The sequence below is a fragment of the Podarcis erhardii genome (assembly GCF_964252035.2).
Source record: "Podarcis erhardii genome assembly, chromosome: 5".
NCBI classification, from domain to species: Eukaryota; Metazoa; Chordata; class Lepidosauria; order Squamata; family Lacertidae; genus Podarcis; species Podarcis erhardii.
In genome coordinates, this window is record NC_138509.1 from 93,403,022 (window position 1) to 93,427,695 (window position 24,674).

The 24,674-nt window shown below is 46.1% G+C and overlaps 1 long non-coding RNA gene across 1 annotated transcript; it reads left to right on the forward strand.

The window, feature by feature from the left end:
• The first annotated feature begins 2,017 nt into the window (after positions 1–2,017).
• On the forward strand, positions 2,018–11,126 carry LOC309342404. Its single transcript, XR_014156779.1, has 3 exons — positions 2,018–2,076; positions 3,910–4,012; positions 10,812–11,126. It is a non-coding gene; the product is annotated as an uncharacterized lncRNA (long non-coding RNA).
• The last annotated feature ends 13,548 nt before the right edge of the window (positions 11,127–24,674 follow it).

Below are 24,674 nucleotides of genomic sequence, written 5' to 3' on the forward strand. Positions count from 1 at the left end.
GCAATATTCACCATAGTATATTCAAGGCAATACACAATAGGCCACAAAGTAATGCAAGCCATAACTCCTTTTCCCACCCCTACAAAGCAAATTGCATGACAGGTTTCCAAGGGGCGACCTGGAGACCTGCCCTGCACCTTTAAATCACGAGTGACGTCTGCAAAATTCTCTGCATCTGAATTTCTTTCTAGATTTTGTTGATCCCAATTACTCATTCTTGCAAGCAGAGCAGCACTAATATATCAGCAACCCGGCATTCTTTTCTTCTTTTTAATTTCTGAATTTTGCTCAGGCTGCTGTGATTCATGTCTTCCTTTTGTTTTGTTTTCACTTACACATTACTGATGTGCACCAGTGCATATGTGCATTGATTAAATCGCAGCACAAAAAGGAATCATGATGCAATCACGCAAGAGCATCAAGATTACTTTTCTCTCTCTTTTTGGCACGGCATTAATCAATATGCGTATACACTGCTGTCATGGTATGTTAACATGGGGGCCTGGGGGCCTGAAAGGTGGCATGAAAAGAAATCCATAACATAATACACAAAGCCATAGCTGGGGGGGGGGGGACAGGACTAGCTAGCGTTTCTGCCCTGGATGAAGACTACAGAGGGGCACCATTGAGGCTCCCAGCCTGTGTGTGTGTGTGTACACAAATGCACATGGGGAGGTGCCAAACTGGGTCTTTGACCCAGGTAGAATACAGTGGTATCTCGGGATGCGAAGGGGATCCGTTCCGGAGCCCCGTTCGCATCCTGAGTGGAACGTAAGATGCAACGGCGCGTCTGCGGGTCTCGTTTTGCTGCTTCCGCGCATGCGCGTGACGTCATTTTGAACATATGCGCGAGCGGCGAAACCTGGAAGTAACACGCTCCATTACTTCCGGGTTGCCACGGAGCGCAACCCGAAAGCGCTCAACCTGAAGCACATTCAACTCGAGGTATGACTTTCGCGCCTGTAACACAATGAAATGGGAGGAATCTGCTCATTCCTTTAAATTACTCAGCATAGTGAAAGGCAAGGCATCCCTGCCTCTTCTTGCCCCTCTCCTCCCAATCAGCTGCCTCGCTGTGCAGCCTCAGCTGCAACAAAACATGTCTCTCCCTTATTAGTCATTCCCGCCACAGCAAGCGCTGTAACCTTCCAACAGTTTGACTTCACCCCATGGGCATAGCCAGGATTTATATTACTGGGGGGGAACAGGAAACCCACCTGTCAACATCCTCTGTCTAGCAGATTTGGAATGAAAAGTCTCTGCGACAGTTGTTTTAAATTACTTTCTTTTGACCCCAAGTGCTCAGAAAAACCTGTCAAAATCTTTCTACAATTTCTACTTTTAGTTAAGTATTTTTCTTTATTTACTTGATTCAAGAGGGGCAGCTGCCTGCTCCCTGACTTCATCCATGTCCCAGAGGCTGCTCCCACTGGCCGCCACATTCTGGACCTTTGATGGGCTAAATGATCTGGATCTTGTGGGTCTCAGGAAGCCCCTTTCCCCTTTCCTTACCTCTCCCTGAGATCTCATAAACGCTCTTTGTCCTTTCCCATCCCCCTTTATTTTTACAGAATGGACACCCTTGTCCCTCAGCCGTGCCCTGACAGTGCCGTGCTTTTGACATCTGTGTGTTCCTTCCTCCTCTGTGCATTGCCACTGTCAGGTAAAGACATTTTTGCTTTTGAAAAGCCTTCGCCTACGATAGGCAAAGGCCATCACTCAGAAGTTCCTCAGAGTTAGTTTTTCCTCTCCTTGGGGGCTGCTGGAGTGTGCCGTTTCCATTTACCGTCTTTAAGACTGCTGATATATTTACTGCTTTGATCACTGCATTCATAGATGACTGAATAGAGTTTGGGAAAAAAAAAAAAAAAGAGGCAAACAAATGAGTAACCAAATAAACGATTTCAATTATTCGTATCCCATGTTTCCATCGGGCTGGTGTCCAAGGCAGCTTATGTAACAATTAAAAATCAATGCAGAAAAGCCTGAAACACATCATATCAATAAACCAATTTAGAAACTCATCAGCATAACAACAGGTGGTTTAAAAAAATCCACAGCCAGCAAAAAGCTTTGGTGAGTTATTATTTCGTCTGCCCTGATCCTTCCAACATTCTGCTTCATGTGGTGGTGGTGGTGGTGGGGAGTTCTATTATGATCAGAGGGAGGAAAAAAAGAGTCTCCCTATCCATTTCTCAACACCATAATTTTCTACACCTCTTAGCATGTCCCCCGCCCCCTTCCCCAAACTCTTCTTTTTTTCCAAACTAAAAAGCCCTCAACAGTCTAACTTCCAACCCCTTGGTCATTGTGGCTGTCCTTTTCTGCAACCTGAAGATTCCTCTTGTGCTTTAACTTGCCCATGGCAATCCATGCTCTGGTAACTTCCATATTAGACTGCTGCAATGCACTGTACATGGGGTTGCAGCTAGACTGGTGACTGGGAGTGGCTGCCGAGACCATGTAACACTGGTCCTGAAAGACCTACATTGGCTCCCAGTACATTTCCGAGCACAATTCAAAGTGTTGGTGCTGACCTTGAAAGCCCTAAACGGCATCAGCCCAGTATACCTGAAGGAGCGTCTCCACCCCCATCATTCACTGAGGTCCAGCGCTGACGGCCATCAGGTGGTTCCCTCACTGTGAGAAGCAAAGTTACAGGGAACCAGGCAGAAGACCTTCTCGGTAGTGGCGCCTGCCCTGTGGAATGCCCTCCCATCAGATGTCAAGGAAATAAACAACTGACTGACTTGTAGAAGACATCTGAAGGCAGCCCTGCTTAGGGAAGTTTTTAATGTTTGATGTTTTATTGTATTTTTAATATTTTGTTGGAAGCCGCCCAAAGTAGCTGGGGAAACCCAGCCAGATGTGTGGCGTATAAACAATAAATGATGATGATGATGATGATGATGATGATGATGATGAAGAAGAAGAAGAAGAAGAAGATTTGGAAACACCAACAGGTTCAAAATGAGGCAACCAGATTATTGGCTAGGGTTGCCTTGAGAACTCAGATAAACCCCTGTTCTAAAAAATCTGGATTGGCTGCCAGTTCAATTTAATTTGCTCACACTGGAGTTTAAAGCCCAAAAAGATAAGTTAGGTCCCAAATATCCTAAAGATTACCTCCTTCCCTGAAGACCCTCCAAGGTTTTAGGATCAGCTTAGGGGGCCGTCTTGGTAGTTCCACCTCCGTAACATGTTCAGGGTAGTGGTAGCCCAAGAGAGGACAATTTCTAAGTTGCAGAACTCCATCCGCACAGAGGTGTGCTTGGCAACTTCACCATACAGCTTTCAACAAATGCTGAAGACGCACCTCTTTACCTGACCTTTGACAGCTAAAAAGTGTGTTTTCAAGGTCCACCGTATTCTTGTGACTGTCATCTGTTTTAACTGTTTTAAATCCTGGATTTTAAATTGTTGCAACCCACACTGAGACCTTCTGGTGATGATGAGGATGGTAAATTGTGATACTGCTGTTGGCATCCATCTGCCTCGAGAGACAATGGAGTTTGCCTCCAGGGGAAAAGTCAAAGCAAAGTGACCTTCCCAGGGCGCAAGCCTGGGCATTGTGTATGGGGCGGGGAGTCCTGGGCTGCCCAGACAACAAGACCTTCTCATTCTTGCTGATGTGATCCAAAGGAAGGCAGGGCAATATGTTTGGCACCAGCTTGGCTGCAGGAATCGCTAGGTGGAGATGTACAAGGCACCATCCAACCACCTTAGGGACTCCACTCCAGATTTGTGTAGGGTTTACTCAGAAAACTCTGGTCCTAGACCTCCACTGCCTTGTGGGACATCTCTGGGGAATTATGATGAATATGATGGTTTTACTGTACCTGGGGAGGCAAGGCATGGTGGCTTCTCACACCTGCTGCCCCCCCCATCCTTTTGTCTATTCCTTCACAGCACACCTGTTCATGACCACAGATTGGGGAGAGGGATGGATGGAAAGACTGGAGGCAGGAAAAGGCAGGAGAGAACCTACTGCTGCCTCATCTGGTTAAAAGCAGTGAATCTAAGGTACAGGGGGAATCTCTCAATCGCATCCTAGCCGGTTTACTTATCTCAACGCTCTTTGATGTGAGGTTAACAGAGAAGGGGACAAAAGGCCCCATTTGCAATTAGATGGAATCTCTGCACTGGAGCGCTTCAATTAGAATGCAGCTTTGGTTTACAAACCCACATGAACACACACCTGTCTCCAGTCTAGCTGTAAAGAGAAATGAACCCCTTTTGGACCAAGGAAACAATGAAGTGGGAGAACGACTGATCTCAAAAGCAGCGTTAAGTCTATTTTATGTTTTGCTGCCTCTTTTATGGGCAGAGGCTCCAGGTTATGCAGCAATGAAAGGTACAGTTTCTGGGATGCTTTGCACGGAACCTTGACAGTTAAAAGTGGCATGGAAGAGTTTTAAATGAATAGTGTGGAAAAGCCCTATGACACGCTGCCGGGCTTGGGTGGCAGATGTAACGGGGACACAGGGAAGGCACCTTGTTGTAGAAACTGTTCCCTGGAAGCAGAATGCTTTAAAAACACTGAGCTTCTGAGTGTGTGTGTGTGTGTGTGTGTGTGTGAGAGAGAGAGAGAGAGAGATTTCTCCAGGATGAACATAAGCTTACGCCTTCTTCTTCTTCGTCTTCTTCTTTTAAGTCCAATGAGAGAGAGAGACGCAAAGGTGCTGCTGGGCTGTCTTCAGACCATTCCCTCTGATTGCAAAACCCTCTCCTCTAACCATCTTTAGAAACTGGTGCCCGAGTTTGATTTTAATTTTCCTCTTTCCTCCAAGTTCCTTTTCCCTTGTGTGTTGGTTCCCTTGTGTGTTTCAGGGTTGTTGTTTTTTTATAGATTGTAAACCAACGGATAGGGACTGTATTGTTTTAGCTGCAAGTAAGCTGTTTTGAGAGACTATTTGGCTGAAGAGCAAGGTACAAATGTGCCAAATAAATAAAAAAAACCCAATCCTAATAGTGGCTGCACGGTTGTGAAGAAATGGCACTCTGCTCATAGAATCATGAAATCATACAACTGTAAAGTTGGAAGGGAACCCTGAGGGTCATCTAGTCCGATCCCCTGCAGTGCAGGAATTTCAACTAAAGCGTTCAGAGCAGATCGCCATCCCCTGCTTAAAAACCTCCAAGGGAAGAGAGTCGACCAGCTTCCGAGGGAGACTGCTCCACTGTTGAAAGAAACCTTAAAAAAAAACACCCCAAAAAACACTTTTGTTCCATGATGAAGAACCAGTCTGTTCCGCCTTGCTAAAGGCCCAGCTTTCCAGCAGCCATCAGCTTATATTTATATATATTTAAGCCTCCCTCCTGGAAATCTTTGGGAAGAAGAGAAGATCCCCAAGTGGCGCCCGCCTGCGCTCCAGGCCCTGCACGCTGCTTGGAGAAGCGCCTTGCCTCTCCTCTCCGGTTGCGCGCGGGGCGAAAAGCGCCGGCGTCACCGGAGCCTCTCTCCGCGGTGGCGAGCGGGAGTCTGGGCCCGGGGCAGGATCCCACCTCCAGCCCCCGAGTTCACATCTGGTCCTGTTGAAACCCAAGCCGAGCCTGGGAAGCGCCGCTGCTTTGCGCGTGGCTCAAAAGAGCCAGTTCACCCCCTTCCTCCTCCTCGCTCGGTCCCAAACAAGCTGGGGGGCTGGAGAGGCTCCTGTCGTCGGCCCCTTCCTCTCCTTCCTTCCTTCCTTCCCTGCCCGCCCTTGGCCCCGGGGGCAACGAGTGCCTTCCTGCTGCCCGCTCCCCCGGGCTCCCCCGAGCCTCCCTCTTTCACTTCAGTCTGGCACCTGATTCCAGTCCAGAGGGTCCGTAGCTGCTGTTGTCTTTTGGGTAGGGAGGGAGAGGGCAGGATCTAGTAACAAAGAGGACCCGGCGCTTTGTGTGCGTTTCTAGCGCAGCTGGCGCCAGCTTTGCCCAACCTGGCGCCCTCCAGCTCTTTTGGGGGGACTAGAGCGAGATGAGCACGGAACCCCAGAGTCGCCCGCCACTGGACCTGTCAGGGGTACCTTTATCTTTACAGCTGGGGCAGATGGGAGCTGCAGTTCCCCCCAAAACGATGCCCTCCAACATTTATCCAATGAAAATAGGGACGTCCTATTTCATAATAATATTTTTATTATTTATATCCCACCTATCTGACTCGGTTGCCCAAGCCACTCTGGGCAACATACAGTGGTACCTCGGGTTACATACGCTTCAGGTTACAAACTGCACTAACCCAGAAATAGTACATTGGGTTAAGAACTTTGCTTCAGGATGAGAACAGAAATCGTGCTCAGGCAGCGCGGCAGCAGCAGGAGGCCCCATTAGCTGAAGTGGTGCTTCAGGTTAAGAACAGACCTCCGGAACGAATTAAGTACTTAACCCGAGGTACCACTGTATATAAAAACATAATAAAACATTAAACATTTTAAAACTCCCCTATACAGGGCTGCCTCCAGATGTCTTCTAAGGTTGTATAGTTATCTCCTTGGCTGGGGGGGGGTGCATAACTCCATAGCCACCCACATTTCTCTGATGAAAATAGGGACGTCCTAAGGGAAAGCGGTACATCCTAGGATCAAATCAGAAACTGGGACGGGGTCTGTAAATCCAAGACTTTCCCCCAGAAAATAGGGAAATTTGGAGGGTCTGCCCCAAACAACCAGAGGGTGCCAAGATGAGGAAGCCCTCTCTAGTTACACACCACAGACTCACAACGAAAGTCATGGGGCAAAGGCCAGAGGATCTTAAAATCATAGAGGAGTTGTAGAGTTGGTAGGGACCCCGAGGGTCATCTAGTCCAATCCCCAAATGAACAAATTCCTATGCCCCACAAATAACTCAGAGGTGCATTTTAAATAAAAGCACACATTCTGCTCATGTCAAAACACCAGGCAGGCTCCACAAATAACCCAGAGGTGCATTTTAAATAAAAGGGCACACTCTACTCATGTAAAAACATGCTGGTTCCCGGACCATCTGCGGGCCGGATTGAGAAGGCGATTGGGCCGGATCCGGCCCCCGGGCCTTAGGTTTCCTACCCCTGGACTAGATCCTCAGGCTCCCTTCCAGCTCTATGATTCTATGATCTCCAAAGAGCTCTGTCTTTTGATGGGATGAAAGAAGCACCCCCCCGGTGATTAAGCTGCCTGAATTCACCAAAGTCAGCTGATTAAAGAAATCTGAGTTGATTAATTGCGCGAGCTTAAATTAATCAATTAAATCTGCATCAAAATGCGTATGAATAAAACAACAGCTTTGAAGAACACGTCCATTGTTTCAGCAGATCGCAATCTTAAGAAGAACAGAGAAGATATCCCTCTTCTAGGACTGTGGTTGTCAGCTGAAGCTTTTGTATTAAAACATAATTAACTTTTAATATGTGTGCGTATATATATATAAATAAAATATGCATTCCAATTAAGTACAGGGCACACCTTTTTTTTTTTTTAGTCAAGCCAAAGTTTGTTTGTTTGTTTGTTTGTTTCTAATCTGTTTCTCTTTATGACTATACTCGCAACTTATGAAGGGATTGCTTATAGACGTAGACTTTGTGTGGACAAGTATACAAAATATGCAAAATATAGTAGGTTATATATTTATGTGTATATATCTGGATAATCCTCCTGCCAACCTAGCAGTTTGAAAGCACATCAAAAGTGCAAGTAGATAAATAGGTACCGTTCTGGCGGGAAGGTAAACGGTGTTTCCGTGCAGTGCTCTGGTTCTCCAGAAGCGGCTTAGTCATGCTGGCCACATGACCCAGAAGCTGTACGCCGGCTCCCTCGGCCAGTAAATCGAGATGAGCGCCGCAACCCCAGAGTCGGCCACGACTGGACCTAATGGTCAGGGGTCCCTTTACCTTTACCTATCAGGGGTCCCTTTACCTTTACCTATCAGTGTGGTGTAGTGGTTAAGAGTGGTGGACTCGTAATCTGGGGAACCGGGTTCGCGTCTCTGCTCCTCCACATGCAGCTGCTGGGTGACCTTGGGCTAGTCACACTTCTCTGAAGTCTCTCAGCCCCACTCACCTCACAGAATGTTTGTTGTGGGGGAGGAAGGGAAAGGAGAATGTTAGCCGCTTTGAGACTCCTCGGGGTAGTGACAAAGCAGGATATCAAATCCAAACTCTTCTTCTTCTTCTTCTATCTGGATAATAATAGAATCGTAGAGTTGTAGAGTTGGAAAGGACCACGAAGGAAAGCTAAATGACCCTCGTGGTCCCTTCCAACTCTACAATTCTATGATTATATAAAGGGAATCTATGACTGGGAGTCCTGAAGGGAGTTATCACAGATTCACCCTTCTAACAGAGGGCCTGGATACAAATAGCATCTCATGTTGGGAAGATTGAGGAGGGCGGCCAAGATGAAGAATGTTTGAGGGAGTTGGGTATGTTTCGTCTGGAAAATAGGGGACAGAGAGGGGACATGATAGCCATCTTCAGATATCTAAAGGGCTGTCACATGAAAGATGGAACAAGCTTGTTTTCTGCTGCTCCAGAGGGGAGGATCCAAACCAAGAAAGGAGATTCCATCTAGGTAAGTATCAGAAATAGCTTTCTGACAATAAGCTGTTTGACAGTGGAACAGACTCTCTTGGGTGGTGGTGGAATCTCCTTCATTGGAGGTTTTTAAACAGAAGGTGAAGTAAAGGGACCCCTGACCATTAGGTCCAGTCGTGGCCGACTCTGGGGTTGCGGCACTCATCTCGCTTTATTGGCCAAGGGAGCTGGTGTACAGCTTCTGGGTCATGTGGCCAGCATGACTAAACTGCTTCTGGTGAACCAGAGCAGCGCACGGAAACGCCATTTACCTTCCCGCCGGTGCGGTACCTATTTATCTACTTGCACTTTGAGGTGCTTTCGAACTGCTAAGTTGGCAGGAGCAGGGACCGAGCAACAGGAGCTCACCCCATCACGGGGATTCAAACCACCGACCTTCTGATCGGCAAGTCCTATGCTCTGTGGTTTAACCCACACCGCCACCCGCATCCCTTTTTTAAACAGAAAGTGGATGCCAATTTGCCATAGATTCTTTAGCTGAGATTCCTGCATTTGCAGGAGGTTGGAGATGACCCTTGCGGTCCCTTCCAACTCTACAATTTTAGAATTCTATGATTGTATGGCCCCAGGTTCTAGGATTTTGATAGGGAGCATTGTGTTCCAGGGAAGGAGAAGCTCCTGCAGGAACCAGAGGCCTTTTCTTTCCAGCAGCAACAACTTCAATATCTCTCCATTAAAACTCCCATCCCGCCTTGGAGATGCTTCTGTTCCTCAGTGCCAAGATCTGTGGTGTAGATGGTGTTCTTGGGCCCATCCTTACTTCTGCTTCTCCCATGCCGAGAAAACACGAGTCTGAGAAGTTTTCCACTTGTCCCACGCTTTTGAGGCATGAGCCCGAGAGATTTCACCTCTCCCCTACTGCTTCCCCCCAGAAAAACCACTCTTTAGCAATTGCCGTTTGCTCCAATTCGGCGCTAAACCCCAGCTTTCCCCAGAGGGGAAGTGCAAACGAGCTTTGGCTAAGCTCATCATCTCTCGGTTCTTTTGGTAGCTGAGCCTGAGCATCCCAGGGGAACACTGCACCCCAGAGGGCCTGGAAAGGGCTCTGCTTGCCAAAAGACCGAGTACTGCTTTGATGAAGACTTGCCAGGATTGTTTGGGAGATGGTGCCAGATTATTTCCAGGGTGGCGCGGCCCGAGACTTGCCCCAGCCATGGCTTCCTTCAGCTGCCTGCCTTTGGAGGAATTTTTATATTTTTTAATTGTTTTGACTGGGTGCCTGTTTCCCCTCTTAGTTTTGTGTCAGAAATCTCCAACACAACTCCTTTGCCATTCAGTTGGTTGCTGAGTTCTCCCCTTCCCCGCCTAGTCCCCTCTCCCTCTCTCCCTCTCCTGTCTTCCTCTTGAGTCTTATTATGCCAAAGGAAAACAGTTTCCAAGTCAAATCTCTGAGTTGCAGCATGCAGGCGAATACTCATTTGACTTTCAAATCTCTGAGAACCAGAGAGGTATCTTCTCTTCTGATACAAACAAACATCTCAGGTAGAGGCAGCTGGCAAGGGGGGGGGGGAGAGGGGAGGTTGGAGGGCAGTGAATCCATTTTTGGCACTTTGTTTCAGTTTTAGGTTTCAGAGGGTTTTCCCCATCCTTTTATTATGGGCCCTTTCTGCTTTCAACAGCCTGTGTTCTCTCCATGCAGCTGGGGTGAATGCCACCAGCTTCCCCCTGCTCCTTGCGCAACCTTCTTACATTTAAAAACAAGCAGGCAGGCAGAAATTCAACTGGTGAGGATGAGATTGAAAGCTTCCTTTTTCATTTTCAACTCATCACCATTTGTCATCTTGTCTGAATTGAGAATTGCTAGTTTTAACTCTGGTTTCTCTCACTAAATCAGGATCATAAACCATGGTTTGTAATGGGGTCATTCAGACAAACCACTGAAAAATTTGAGTTAGCCACAGTGTGTATGAAACAACAGTCTACAGTTGTTGATTCTCTGGTTGGTGGTAGCCTTGGGTATTTTGTCCCTTCACCTACATGGCTTGGCTCCTTTGTATGAGTTGTATTAATGTATCTATGTGCTGTATTCAACTACATTCTATATTGAATAGATCCATTAAATTAATGTTAAATTAATGTACTTAAGTTAGCCACGTTAAGTATAATTGGTTTAATTGACAATGAAATGGTGAATGCCTGTGTATTGCTGAAAAGGCTTCAACATGGGGATTTTCCATGCGGCTATATTAAAGCCAAGAATGGTCTCTTTGAGCTTTAACTGTGTTGATAATTAACTATTGTTGTTTTCTGCTAGCTAACATGTGAGTGTTTAACCTTAGATCACATGGGAGGCTATTGAATTGCAAATCACTGTTTTGAAGGGAGTTGCCCTTGAGTCTTTTGTTCCCTGGCTCCATGGAGTAAGGATATGAATGAAGCTCTCCAGGAAAACTTCTTCAGGCACAATGGATGCCGTTAGGAGAGTGACCTTTGCTTATAGGTCTGATTGGATTATTTCATATTTTGTAAGATGCTAAGCCTATGTCTTGGACTGGTGCGTGTCTTATGGAACTGTTTGGATGTATCATTTGATATTTTAATTCTCTTGTGAAGAAAATTCTGCAAGTAAATTTTAATTAAACTTATGGGGCCTGACAATGTTTTATTTCCAAAAAGGAGTCAGTTTTCATGCATCCAGTCACTTGAAACTGCATAGTATACTGCACAGATTAATTAAGCCATGTCCATTCATTTTAATGGGTCTAACCTGAGTATGCCTATCATTGGATACATCCTACCTCTGCTTTTCTCCCCTGACATAAGGACTAGAAACTTGCTTTCAAAAACAAAACAAATCCCTGAAAGAAGACATGCTGGCCTATGAGCCAACCCTCTCCCCCTCTCCCTCAGTCCCCAATTTCTATGTTTCCGCAGCAATCCCACAAAACTACAGGGTGCAAGAAGTTCTGGGCTGCAGCGAGAGCTGTGAGCTGTGCTTCAGTACATTTCAAGGCATTTGCATTTAATTTAAAAACAGTGAGGAGGGGTCATTTGGATTCACCGATAGATTCATGAATCACAGTCACGTGTGGATTTTAAATACAATTTCCATCTGAGCTGTCGCCCACCACATGGTCTTCAGTGTAGCAGCAGGAAACGCAGAGACAGCTGCTGAGTTTTAATTCGGAAACCTTTCAAGCTGCCTCCCATGTTGAGGTCATATTGGAAGAACCCGTGACAGTCTGCAGAGAACAGGCAAAGCGGAATCGCTCTCTCTCCCCCACCTCAATTAAGTTTTGAAGAACCTGCTGGGAGGCCTGCTTAGGACTGAGCTGTGAACCCCAAAGAACTGAATGGGACTCACGTGCAGCCATTTCCAGCACAATCCTTCCCATTGAGATTCAGAATGGGGGGTGCCATGTCTCCATGCCCTTCTCCTGATGCCATCTGGAACAGGGCTTACTCCTGCGTAGTTGTGCTGAGGATGATGCCCTTGAGGCGTTGGGGAGGGCGAGAAAAGAGGCTTAGCGTTTGGCCAGTCAAATAATAAGTGTTTCTTTTTTCTTTCTTTTTTTTAAAATATTTATTAAAGTTTCAAAAACGTTACAAAAATGAAATATATATATATATATATACAAAATACAAAAAATAAAAACAATTAAAAACATTTCAATCTTTCCATGTCTTGTCTTTCATTTACTTGTTTCCCAGACCTCCTCACACCTCCCTTTTTTGTATTCTAATTCAATTAGCAATTTCAGCAAATCCTTTCCATTTTTGCTTTTATCTTAGTAATTTATCTTAATATATTGTAACTTTACATTCCCACCTATTCATAATCCAATTTTACCTAATTCTATAACATTACTGCTAAAACCACATAACTTCATTCCCGCATCCTTCTAACATTCCTTAATTTTACAGTGTTTCTGTAAATAGTCTTTAAATTTCTTCCAATCTTCTTCTACCAACTCTTCTCCCTGGTCTCGGATTCTGCCAGTCATTTCCGCCAGTTCCATGTACTCCATCACCTTCATCTGCCATTCTTCCCGGGTGGGTAGATCTTGTGTCTTCCAATACTTCGCGATGAGTATTCTTGCTGCTGTTGTTGCATACATAAAGAAAGTTCTGTCCTTCTTTAGCACCAATTGGCCGATCATGCCCAGGAGAAAGGCCTCTGGTTTCTTCAAATAAGTGTTTCTTTTATATAAGTATCAAGCTCTCAGAACAGCCACGCCGACTGTTCTTTCCCCCTTTTAAAGATGTGTTTATTGAGTTTTCAAAAACAGTAACGTACAAACAGCAAAGAGCAATGGCTGTGTGGGGCATGTCATTGTTGTGGTTGGCTTCCTTCTGTCTCGAGAGACAATGGAGTGTGCGCCTCCGGGGCCAAGTCAAACTGCTTCATCAGCAGTACCAAAGTGACACCCCTGGGGCGCAAGACTGGGCAGTGTATTTTGGAGTCCTGGGCTGCCCAGGTGACAAAACACTTCCCTTTGCCTCACTGCTATGGTCCAAAGGAATGTGAAGAAATGCGTTTGGCACCAGCTTGGCTGCAGGAGTTGCCAGTAGGAGGTGTACAAGACGCCATCCAACCAACTTAGGGACTTCACTCCAGATTTGTGTAGCGTTTGTGTCTTAGCCTTTTCTTCTCTTGAAGATATCCCACAAGGCAGTGGAGGTTTAGGGTCAGATTATTGCTTGTCCTAGATGGGCCACCTTCCCAGGTGGGCAAACCTCATCCACCCCTCACTTCCTTCTACAGTGTGTGCAGAAACCGCCTTCTTGACTTTTGGACCCACTATTGGTCTCGTCCATTCAGTCCACCAGAGCCTGTCTTCACGTGCAGAGGAAGTCCTTGATTCACTGAGCACTTGAGACCCATCGGCTACCCTCACCCGGTTTAGCCAGCCAGTCAAAGCCATTGCTGGCAGCATCCAGGAGCCACAGGTGAGAGCTGAGTGCAGGGTGGGGACCAAAGGTGGACAAGCTACTGCAAAAGGTTCACAATGAGTCCCCCACCAGAGGGGATTGCACCTCCCCTAACACTCCATACACCTTATTAAGATGCATACACCTTATACAAACATTATTAGAGATTCAGGTAGGTAGCCGTGTTGGTCTGATGCAGTCAAAATAAATAAATAAAATTTAAAAAATTGTCCAGTAGCACCTTAGAGAAAAACTAAGTTTGTTCTGGGTATAAGCTTATGCACACAAAAGCTTATACCCAAAACAAACTTAGTTGGTCTCTAAGGTGCTACTGGACAATTTTTTAAACATTATTACTGTTTGAATAAGGGACATGGGTGGTGTTGTGGGTTAAACCACAGAGCCTAAGACTTGCCGATCAGAAGGTTGGCGGTTCGAATCCCTGCGACGGGGTGAGCTCCCGTTGCTCAGTCCCTGCTCCTGCCAACCTAGCAGTTCAAAAGCACATCAAAGTGCAAGTAGATAAATAGGTACCGCTCCAGCAGGAAGGTAAACGGCGTTTCCGTACGCTGCTCTGGTTCGCCAGAAGCGGCTTAGTCATGCTGGCCACATGACCCGGAAGCTGTACACCAGCTCCCTCAGCCAATAAAGTGAGATGAGCGCCGCAACCCCAGAGTCGATCACAACTGGACCTAATGGTAAGGGGGTCCCTTTACCTTTACCTTTACCTTTACCTTTACCTTTACCTTTACCTTTACAGTTTGAATAAAATAACTGGAAGGTTCAGCATACTTTTGCAGACATCAGAGCCAGCGTGGCAGAGTGGTTAGAAGTTTGGGAACCTGTTTATCCAGCTGTGAAAGGCCATTGGTACAAAGATGGCTTCAGTCGTTGCTGGAAAGTGCAGACAGTGGGCACCTGAATGCTATTCCGAGAAAAGGACCAATCCCACTGTTCTGAGTTCCTGCAGGTTTGGCTCCTCACAGACCCCAGTAACCTACCAGTTACACAAGGAATCAGGCGGTCTCTCAAGGGCCTTCTTTGGTCTCCTGCTTCTGTGAAGTTTTGTGGCACGAATAATGCTCTTGCCTTCTGGAACATTCCTGAGCCTGAAGAGTGTTATCCTGGGCTTGCATCTTAAATAGAAGCATAAGCATCTCTCCTGCACTTTCAGATTTGGCAGTAATTCAATTTGCATTTCTGCTCACTGCCTTCTTCATATCTCAATACCGATAGAAGACGGAGGTGGGGGAGGCAGGAGAAAAGGAGGAGGACTCCACAAACAAAAGGCCGACTTAACCACATCGGAGTCCTCCTCTGCCTGCACTACAAATGTATTGTTCTTCATGTTGTTATCTGCTCCGAGGCTTTGGAGATAGCAGGGTGTTAGAAAACTTAAAAGAATCGAGGCAAATCCTGGTGGATTAAGGGAGGCTTGCACAGGCAAATGGCCTCCACATGGTCCCTTCTGACTGTCCCTGGGTAGAGGGGATGTGTATAGAATGGCACACTAAAGCAAGCATACCCAAGCTGGTGCCTTCCGGGGATTTAGGACTTCAGCTCCCATCAGCCCCCAGAACAGCTCCAGGAATACCAGACCTGAAATACTGTGTCCAGTTCTGGGTGCCACAATTTTAAAAGGATGTTGACAAGCTGGAATGTGAGCAAAGGAGGGCAACCGAGATGATCAAGGGTCTGGAAACCAAGCCATATGAGGAATGGCTGAAGGAGCTGGGTATGTTTATCCTGGAAAAGAGGAGACTGAGAGGAGACATGATAGCCATCTTCAAATATCTCAAGGGCTGTCACATGGAGGATGGAGCAAGCTTGTTTTCTCCTGCTCCGGAAGATAGGACCTGAACTATTGCCTTCAAGTTGCAAGAAAGGAGATTCCAAGAAAATGTCAGGAAGACCTTTCTGACAGTAAGAGCTGTTCGATTGTGGAACGGTCTCCCTCGGGAGGTAGTGGACTCTCCTTCCTTGGAGGTTTTGAAGCAGAGGTTGGATGGCCATCTATCATGGATGCTTTAGCTGAGATTCCTGCATTTCAGGGGGTTGGACTAGATAACCCTCGGGGTCCCTTCCAGCCCTACAATTCTGTGATTCTATGATTCTGGGTAGGGCTGCAGAAATACTCCTGCCTGAAACCCCTGATGATTTGAGTCCTGCCCTGATTCACACCCACCCACCCACCCATGGTAGAAGACAACATGATTTGATTCCCTTACGCCTGCCAATAGTGACTGGACAAAATCACCAAGCTGCTATCTCATTAGGGATGCTTCAAGAGGAACATTTACGGAATGACTTTTACGATTTGTTTTCGGGGAGGTTATACAATGTGGAGTCAAGCTACTGCTGTCAGGTCAGAACATAAGAAGAGCTTGCAGGATCAGGCCAGCATCCAGCATCCTGTTCTCACAGTGGCCAACCAGATGCCTGTGGGGAACCCGCAAGCAGGATCCAAGCACAAGAGTAACTCTCCCCTCCTCTGATTTCCAGTAGCTGGTATTCAGAAGCATTGCTGCATCGGTAGCATAGCATATCTATCATGGCTAGAAGCCACTGATAGCATTATCCTTCATGAATTTGTCCAATCCTCTTTAGTGGTGGGCTATTGTTTCTGTTTGTTACTATGAAGCTGTCCCAGAAACTCCAGCGGGTGCAGAATGCTGCAGCGAGGCTCCTCACGGGGTCTCTGCCATGGGAGCATATTCACCCAGTGCTTCTCCAGCTGCACTGGCTCCCGGTGGAGTACAGGGTCAGATTTAAGGTGCTGCTTTTGACCTTTAAAGCCCTTCACGGCCTAGGACCCTTGTACCTACGGGACCGCCTCTCCCGATCTGCCCCACGGAGAGCCTCAAGGTCCATAAATAGCAACACTTTAGAGGTCCCAGGCCCTAAGGAAGTCATATTAGCCCGAACCAGAGCCAGGGCCTTCTCAGTGATGGCTCCAGCCTGGTGGAACGCTCTCTCTCATGAGACCAGGGCCCTGCGGGATCTGATTTCTTTCCACAGGGCCTGTAAGACAGAGTTGTTCAACTTGATATCCTCCCCCTTTTTCCTTTCTCCTTCTGTGATGGAACTCCTATTTGGGGATTTCCTTGGCTTTTTTCTGGCCCATGTAGGACCAGTCTGGATAGCTGGCCTTGGTGAAGATTTAACGTTTTCATTCCCAAAAAGTTTTTGATTTGAGTTTCAACTGAAATGAGGCTGCATTTTAATGTTGTATTTTAATCTTGTTTTTAAGTTGTATTTTAATCAATTGTTTTTATACCTGGTGTTCGCCGCCCTGAGCCCAGTTGTGTTTTTATATTGCAAAAGAATCCTCAGACCCCTGTAATCCTCGGATGAAGGATGGTATAGAAATTTTAATAATAAATAAATAAATAAATAAATAAATAAATAAATAAAGCATCCATCCAATGACTGGACATGCCTGCCTCCCTGGGAGTAAGCTGTGTTGTCTGTGTGCCTTTTCCAGGGTACAGCTGGTTGACATTTCCAATTGTCCTGATTTAGGCTGCGCTTGCAAACTGCGTTATATATATATCGGGCTTCATTTTCTGTTGTGTTGTTTTTTCTTGATATTGGTTTTTATGGCTCTTATGAGCTGCCCTGGGAATTCTCTTGGAGTGAAGGGCAGCATAAAAATGGCTTCAAAGACATAAAGGCTCCGCTGGCTGCTGGTGTTTAATGCAGGACAACTCTCTGCCTCTCCTCTTCCACAACAGCTAAACTCAATGGCTCAATGCTCTCTGCTGGTTTAAGCTGCAAGCGCAGAGCCAGTAAGAGCTGGTGCCATTGCTGTCCTGCCAAGCCTTCTGCCCTCACCAAGCCTCCAATCAAACTGCCTCCCCCACCAGTCTTCTTTAGAACATACTTCATTGCTCCAGTTAATTCATTTATATTCATTTTCTTACATTTATATCCATACACCTTTCTTCCACCCTGGAACCCAAGGTGGAATACATGCATACCTGTCAACTGCCCTGGGGAAAAATGGGCCATCCCGGTTTTTTCTCCTGAGCAGCCAAAATGGCTGCCACAATCTTACACAATTTTGGGCTGCACTTTTGGGGGGCATGGCACCTCAAAACATGCAGTTATGGGCACTGTGCATGAAAAAGCATGTTTTTTTGGGGGGGGTAGGATCTCCTGTGGGTCACATGACTTGCACGGGAGTGCGGAACCAGAAGATGGCATCCTAGATTTGGGGCGTGTCGGAAGGTATGTGTTGACATGAAGGGCCGCAAGTCCAGCTGGCTATCCCCGGCTGGGCCATCTCCTTCCAGCCGTCCTGCTGCAAAGACCCATCGCCTCTGCTCCAACGTAAATCAGCAACCTGGGCTTCAAAGCCAGGGCACACTATCAGCAGATTGAACTGCCCACACAGAATAGGGGTGAGGCTTGTGGAAGCATACTATAACTACAGATTTATTAATCATAAATCAGGACAAAGAAACATGTCTCTGTCTCTCTTCAACTTCTCAGAGATAAGGGGGAAAAGCAAAAGCTATACACATCAGAAGTTCCCAGCATACTGTGCTGGAATGTAAACAGACACGTGACATGCAACAGTTCCACACGTCTCCTCCTTAAGGTGGAATGGAAATCTCAACAGTATGTACCTGTGGTTCCCAGACAGTCTCTCTTCCAGGCACTGACTGGGTCCAGACCTGCTTAGCTTCAGCAAGGTGGCAAGAACATAAGAAGAGGCTGCTGAATCAGGCCAATGGCCTCTCCACCTCCATTGTTCAGCCCAGACACTGAGGTCCAGCTCCGATGATCATCTGGCACTTCCCTCATTGTGAGAAGTAGTTACAGGGAACCCAGAAGCAGGGCCTTCTCAGTAGTGGCACCTGCCCTGTGGAACACCCTTCCATCAAGGAAATAAACAATTACAGGCAGCCTCCTGTTTACATACCTTCAATGTGTGTGTGTGTGTGTGTGTGTGTGTTTGCATTGCGCCAAACCCGGAAGTGACCCAAAAACGTCATAAAGATGTCACTGAAATGTCACTAAAAGGGCAGAGCAGGGGTGGAACAGAGTGTTTGCAGGCTTTTTCAATGGGTTTCAGTCACCTGCGATTTCACTGACACGCACTGTGCCTTGAAATGTGCATAAACGGAGGGCTGCCTGTATTTGACTTTTAGAAGACAGCTGAAGGCAGTCCTGTGTAGGGTTTTTTTAAAATGTCTGATGCATTGTGGTTTGTTTGTTTTTTACATTCTGTTGGAAGCTGCCCAGAGTGGCTTGGACAACATAGTCAGATGGGCGGGGTACAAGTAAAAAAGTCATCATTATTACTATCTAGTCTAGCATCCTGCCTTGCAGCGGCTGAACAGAGGCTGATGGGAAGCCTGCAAGCTTGACCTGAGTGCAAGAGTGCTCGCTCCTCCTGCGGTTTCTAACAACTAGTATTCAGAAGTATTACTGCCTCCATAGCATAGCCCTCATGCCTAGTAGTCATTGTTAGCCGTCTCCACCATGAATTTGTTTAATCCTCTTTTAAAGCCATCTAGGTTGGTGGCCTTGGTTGCCTCCTGTGGCAGCGAGTTCCGTAGTTCAACTATGCGCTGCATGAAGGATATATATATATATATGTTGTTTAGTCATTTAGTCGTGTCCGACTCTTCGTGACCCATGGACCAGAGCACGCCAGGCGCTCCTGTCCTCCACCGCCTCCCGCAGTCTGGTCAAACCCATGCTGGTAGCCTCGAGAACACCATCCAACCATCTCGTCCTCTGTCGTCCCCTTCTACTTGTGATCTTTCCCAACATCAGGGTCTTTTCCAGGGAGTCTTCTCTTCTCATGAGGTGGCCAAAGTCTTGGAGCCTCAGCTTCAGGATCTGTCCTTCCAGTGAGCACTCAGGGCTGATTTCCTTAAAAATGGAAGTTTGATCTTCTTGCAGTCCATGGGACTCTCAAGAGTCTCCTCCAGCACCATAATTCAAAAGCATCAATTCTTTGGCGATCAGCCTTCCTTACGGTCCAGCTCTCACTTCCATACATCACTACTGTACTGGGAAAACCATAGCTTTAACTATACAGGCCTTTGTTGGCAAAGAGATGTTTCTGCTTTTTAAGATGCTGTCTAGGTTTGTCATTGCTTTTCTCCCAAGAAGCAGGCGTCTTTTAATTTTGTGACTTTCGTGATTTATATATATATAAATTTTTAACGTATCATTTTTAGCAGTCATTTAACACAATTTCATATCTTATACAATTTTTTGACTTCCATCTGAAAATTTTCCAATCCTTTTCACTTAATTTACATTTCTTAATTTCACTATTACTTTTAATTATCTTAACTAAGAACTCTCTTCATAATCTTCCTTGCAATATTTCATATATTCCTCCTTACAAAACTTATTGTAATCCTACTAGCGTAATCTGTTGATTACAATTGCTTTTCAAATAGTTCACATATTTATTCCAGTCCTCTGAGAATCGCAGGTTTCGAATCCTTCCTGTCATCTTATCTAATTCTGCATAGTCCATTAATTTCATCTGCCATTCGTCTTTCATCAGTAATTCTTCTTGTTTCCATTTCTGCGCCAATAATACTCTTGCTGCTGTTATTGCATATAAGAACAGTTTGTTATCCTATTAATATCCTCTCTTACAATACCGAGTAAAAATGCTTCTGGTTTTTTTTTAAAAAATGTATATTTCAACATCTTTTTCATCTCATTATATATCATTTCCCAGAAGTTTTTCACTTTCTTACATTCCCACCACATATGATAAAAAGTGCATGAAAGACTTTCTTTTATGTGCCCTGAATCTTCCAACATTCAGCCCCATGTGCTTTCAGATGCTGCGACAAGTTGGTGAAAGTGCTCAGCCCCTGTTTTCATTGAGCACAGCTGCTGGATGCATAATATGCAACGACTTCTTTTACTAACTGTTGATATACAATATTGCTCTAGTTCCATATTAGCTGAATCAGTGTCCCTGGCTCACATCACACACTTGATCTATGTCACTAAGGTTGCCATGTTTTCAACAGTGTAAATCCACTGGCAGAAAAAGTTGTTGAGGTGTTTGTTTCCCCCAAAAGCTGTTTTTGAGCTATTTTTTAAAAAAGAAAATCAATACTGCCAACATGAGTTGCCCGGATTTTCCCAGACCGTTTTTGTGTGATTTCTGCCCAAATGCAGTATTTTGGATATGTCCCGGAAATTCCGGACGTAAGACAACCTTATATGTAACCTTTCCAAACCAGCTGTTAAAAGAAAACAAACCGATAAAATTATCAGTAAAAATAAGTCAATTACAACCTTAATTTTAAACGCACAGAAAGTTAAAAGCATAATAGAATGGACCAAAATAAAAGCCATAAAACTTTCTCAACCTAGGCTTCTCTAAATAAGAACATCTTTTGCAGGCACCAAATCGAATACAGCGAAGCCACTTGGCTAATATCAATAGGCACAGAGTTCCGAAGAGTCCTGGCTGCCACATTAAGCCATCAAGCTCTCACAGATGAAGAACAGGTTATTATGTGGCCCCTGTAAAAGTGCCAGTTCTGCTGATTGAATTGCGTGCATCTGTGTTATTGCGGCTTGAGTTCTTTCCAGCATAATAATAACAATAACGCTAATTTTATTATTTGTACCCCGCCCATCTAACTGCGTTTCCCCAGCCACTCTGGACAGCAATAAAGTATGGATGCTTTATTGTTGTGAACTGCCTTTCAGGGCTCTTTGTGGCACAGAAATGTTTTATAACTTCTTTGAAAAAAAGAAGAATTCCAGAACAAACCCAACCCCGCCTTGCCTTGATCCTAAAGGGTGGAGCAAGAACCTCCCTCCAACTGAAAAAACAAACAAACTTGTGTCAGCTGAGTTATTGGTCTTCCATTGATACTTCAGAATTGTTGGTTTAATTGCCTTTATTGTTTCGTTATTGTTCTTGGCTTCCATTCTGGGAGCAGAAAGACGGGGTAGATTTTCTTCGGTTAAAAAAAATGTAAACGGGCAACACCGCAATCCTAAGGGAAGGGCAGTGACTCAGTGGGAGAGCATCTGCCTGGCATGCAGAAGGTGGCAGGATCAATCCCCAGCTGCCAGTCAGCTGCCAGCCAGCTGGAGAGATGCTGCCAGTCAGTGCAGACAACACTGAGATAGATGTGTTATGTACTGAAGTTCTCACCCTGGGCCAGCAGGGGGATACTGTAGATAGTTCAGGTCCACATATGCAAATAAGGGATTGAAAGTGACATTCAGTGATTGGATAGTTACAGAAAGTGGTTACAGTTGCATTGTAGTGGAGCTCTATATAAGCAGGCTGGCTGAACCCTTCAGTTCAGTTCTGTTCTGGCCTGTGAATAAACAAGAGCTGTTTAAAGAATCACTGTGTCATCTGATATGTTCACCCACTACCGGTACTTAACAAGATGGGTCAACGGTCTGGTGTAAGGCAGCTTCCCATGTCCCTTTGCATGGTCTCTCTCTCTCTGTGTGTTTTTCTACCAAATCTACCAAAGAATAAAATAAAATCTACCAAATTATAAAATAAAACAAGATTGGGATTAAGAGGTGTTTTTTCAGGACAGTGGAGGACGTGTGTGTTGTGTATGGTTGGTATACTAGTGGTGGTCTTCTAGTAGGAAATGCTCCGCAGGGGGAGGGAGAAAAATGGGGGGGGGGTCAATGAGGGTCAGCTGGATTGGGGAGTAGGAAATGTAATAATAATAATAATAATAACAATAACAATAATAATAATAATAATAATAATAATAATAATAATAATTTTTATTTGTACCCCGCCCTCCCCAGCCAGAGCCAGGCTCAGGGTGGTTAACAACAATAAAAATTACAGTAAAAACATAAGGGGGGGGACACAATTTAAAATACAGGTTAAAATGCAGTTTAAAATGCAGCCTCATTTTAAAAGTAGCCCATAGATCAAAACCATAAGGAGAGGGAAACATAAGGGTCAGACTGAGTCCAAACCAAAGGCCAGGCGGAACAGCTCTGTCTTGCAGGCCCTGCGGAAAGATGTCAATTCCCGCAGAGCCATAGTCTCTTGTGACAGAGCGTTCCACCAAGTCGGGGCCAGTACTGAAAAGGCCCCGGCCCTAGCTGAGACCAATCTAACCACCTTGTGATTTGGGACCTCCAAAGTGTTGTTATTTGTGGACCTTAAGGTCCTCCGTGGGGCATACCAGGAGAGGCGGTCCTGTAGGTACGTGGGTCCTAGGCCACGTATGAGAGATGGATTAGGCGCCTCTGCTAACAAGAAAAACTTGAGGGTGTTAATTAAGTTGAAGCTTTCTCTGGAATGGTGGGTAGTATATGGAAAGCTTTTCCCACCTAAGAAAGAAAGAAAGAAAGAAAGAAAGAAAGAAAGAAAGAAGCCAAAGGCATTTTCACCTGCTGAAATTCCCATTACTCAGCTCCTGAAAGAGCAGCAGGTAGCTTTGTTCTGAGGGTGGGGGGGGGGAATGCACTTGCACAAGGGGGGGGGGGGAGACACAACTGGGGATAATTCTGAAAGGAAATTTTCTGGCCAGGCATGTTTGGTGAAACATCAGAAGTCGGCAGGGCTGGGGCGAGAATGCGCCTGCAAACAGAACGGCTCCTTCTCCAATTGTCAAAACGTGTAGCAAGTAACCCGCCTGCAGCAACAGCAGCGATAAAATCACTGCTCATAATTCCTGAAAGTAACAGATTTCAAGCTTGGGCAGTCAGCGAAGTGCCTCCTCTAATCCTCTCGTGCACCACAAAACGCAACACGCCAGGCCGCACCACAACAAGGCCGGTGATATATTTCGCTATACACACAAGGCCGGTAACCAGATCCCTTCAGATTAGCTGGATGGGAAAATGTCATGAAGATGTTAAACCACCTCGGAGGAAAGGGGAACAGGGAAGGAGGGGGAAGGTGGTACACGCAGCGTTTGAGCAAAGTGTTGACTGGAATGGACTCCGAGGCCGGGACGGGAGGGTCTTTCGTTCCCTTGTTGAGCAATAATGAAAATCTCTCTTCCTTCAAGTGATATTTTTCCACCGGGGCTCAAAGTGAGGACCACAAGTGAAACTAGATGTGGGATAGGCAGGTTGAGGGTGGAGAGAAGGTGTCAGGGCTGGCTGTTTCTGTTGAACCTGCAGAAAACAAGATTACTGTCCAGTCCTGTTCTCTGGGATTTCTTTGGTCATCTCTGGGCTCCCACATGCACCCAGAGGGCACTGAGGGAACATGCATGGACCCTTTCCCTGGAGAGAGGTCCCTTCCTGGTATGCCCCACGGAGAACCTTAAGGTCCACAAATGACAACATTTTGGAGGTCCCAGGTCACAAGGTGGACAGATTGGTCTCAACTAGGGCCAGGGCCTTTTCAGTACTGGCCCCGACTTGGTGGAACGCTCTGTCACAAGAGACTAGGGCCCTGCGGGACTTGACATCTTTCCACAGGGCCTGCAAGACAGAGCTGTTCCACCTGGCCTTTGGTTGGACTCAGTCTGCCCCTTATGTTTCCCCTCCCCTTATGGTTTTGATCTATGGGCTACTTTTAAAATGAGGCTGCATTTTAATGATGGCTAGCTGCTACCTCCGCTGTCAAGAGGCAACATGCCTCTATATACTATTTCCTAGGAATCTCTGGGTCACGAAGAGTCGGACACGACTAAACGACTAAACAACAACAGGAATCACAGGTCGGGGGAGTGTTGTCATGCTCAGATCCTGCTTGCAAGCTTCCCATCTGCCTGGCTACAACGAGAGCAGGATGCTCGACCAGACGGGCACTCTAGCCTGTTCCATCAGCCAGACCCATCTCCTCTTCTTATGAATGGCCCCTCTGCATGGGAAGCTGAAGGTCAGGAAAGCTTTGAGCTATGTTTCCTATCGGGAGGAAGTGCCCGTCCTGTCTTTCGTCTGCCCCACAAGCAACTGGCACTTCCTAAGTCTGATTTATTGCTTTGCTTGCCTCCCCCACCCCTTGCAAATGGGCCGTTTTGCTTTCCATTGCCAGCAGAGCATCGCTGAGGCCTCCAGTGCTGAGAGACGCAGATGCCTTTCAGCTTTGCAGCAGAGTTCATCAAAGGCCCCGAGACTCCGTTTCCACAAGCAGTAAAAGTGTCAGGGAGACAGGCGTGCGAGGAAGCCCCAGTGACAGCAAAGCCCTTAATTAGCGCTAATGCAGAGTTTAGGAGCCAGTGCCTTCCTTCCCCTCCCCAAACCTGCTTTCTGGGAATAGTGCAAAGCACACAGAGAGGCTGGCTCTTCTGCACTGTGACCCCTGACA